The 1,927-nt window shown below is 27.3% G+C and overlaps 1 non-coding gene across 1 annotated transcript; it reads right to left on the bottom strand.

Annotated features, from left to right (window-relative positions):
• Window positions 1-823: 823 nt before the first annotated feature.
• Window positions 824-897, bottom strand: TRNAV-CAC (transfer RNA valine (anticodon CAC)). The gene has a single exon. It is a non-coding gene; the product is annotated as a tRNA-Val (tRNA).
• Window positions 898-1,927: the final 1,030 nt, after the last annotated feature.

Below are 1,927 nucleotides of genomic sequence, written 5' to 3'. Positions count from 1 at the left end.
GAGCCATTCAAAGTGCATTGATATTGTCTCTCTATGTTCTACACCAGTGATACTTTAAAATACTAAATTTATCATTAATCAAATACTTTTTATCATCAAAATATATGATGAGATTGAAACTCATAAAAGTAACAATAATAATTTCCATATAATTACTTCTTTATATTGGGTAGTAGAAGTATCACGATACTCAAATCTCTAACCATAACCATTTTTGCACTTTAGTTTTACAAATATAACTTTCTTCTTATAAACTAAAAATGTATAATAGTTTGTTTCATTATTCTTAATTTATCATATAGAGATGTAGCTCATCCATCACCTAGGCCTCCCTTTTAGAGGAAGGAGGGGTCCAATGAATATGCCAAAACAATTTTCACTTGATTTTGCTTTTTGAGAAACCAAATTAAAACAATTAGTTAAGGAGGCCAAGCATTTTGTAGAAGATAAAAGAGGTTGTACCTAGATCAAATCGAAGATTCGAGACAATTTTTGTGAAAATGTCTTAACTTAAATATTAAAAAAGAATGATGCCATCAAATATGTATATATAATCAAAGTGTTATAAAATTAGTGGAAATTGATGGGCATCTATATATTATATTGCTATCACTACAAAAAATAAAGTAAAATTTGATGAGCCTAAGCAAAGAGATATACTTAAATATATTTTTCTGGTTGGGGAGTTAGATGCATTGGGAGGCGGCAAAGATGAAGTTAGAAGGAGCAGCCGACGACAAAGATATTAGATACCGGTGATATACTTGAAAAAAAAAAACAAATAACAAACAAAGGAACACTTTTCCAGTAAAAACCATAAAAATGTCTGAGCCCGGGTTCGAACCGGGGACCTCTAGTGTGTGAGACTAGCGTGATAACCAACTACACCACCCAGACAACTTGATAGCTATTGCTATTTTATTATTAAACTTTTTTACTATTGTCGCCTTATAAATATAATTTTTTTAAAAAAAAGCAATTGGATTTTTCTTAAGTTCAAAATTTTCTTACCTCTTCAAATTACTATGCCAGTTGGTAAAAAGATTATACTTCCACCACCAACAAACTTTAGATTTTCATATAGAATGTCTTGGTATTTATATCCCCTAGGCAATTCTAAATCTATCTATGTGGGACAAGACTTCTCACTCCTCCTAACTTTTCCTATCAACCTAAGTCCAAAAGTCATTTCCAATCTTTGATATATAATAAGATTGAAAAAAAATATATTGATTAGTTTAAATGTATCTTCGTGGGAATACGTGATTTGATGAGATAAACAAATGAATTTTTAATTAGGCAAACAAAATGATAAGTGAAAATTCTCAAATATGAAGATAGTTTAATTGGTTATGGCCAAGGTTCAAAATATCGATGTGGATGAAAATATTGAGACCCTAATTTTATGAAAATATCAATATTAATGGAAATTTTGGGAGAAATTATGGAAATTGATGGAAATTATAATAATTAATTAATGAAACTTTGATTGTGGCTTAATTAGAATATAATTGACCATTTTAATCACAATTTTTATAAAGTAAGACAACATTTAGATATCTATTGTAAATGTCTATGTAAATATCGATGCGAGAGCAGAAATTTTAAAAAGAAATTAAAAATAATTACAAAAAAAATAATGTTTAGAAATATTTTAAGGTGAAATGATCTGGAAAATATGAAATTTTTGGATGGCTAAAGAAAAAACTCACATCAATTCAATTTTGAAGTGAAATTATCTAAATTTGATGAAAATTTTTGAATAAGGTAAAAAATAAATATATATTATTTTTTGTGATTTTTTCAAATTCAATTTTTTTTAGAAATAAAAGTTTTGAGTCGAAAATGAGACTAAAATTTGAGAAAAATTGAAAAAAAAAAACGCGTAAAAAAGGATTAATCATTTGTCGAAAATGACATTGACGTA

This window comes from Benincasa hispida, chromosome 11, assembly GCF_027475165.1.
Source record: "Benincasa hispida cultivar pf3 chromosome 11, pf3_genome.v1.1, whole genome shotgun sequence".
Taxonomy (NCBI): Eukaryota; Viridiplantae; Streptophyta; class Magnoliopsida; order Cucurbitales; family Cucurbitaceae; genus Benincasa; species Benincasa hispida.
Note: the sequence above shows the minus strand (reverse complement) of the source record. Positions and strands in the feature narration are given on the sequence as shown.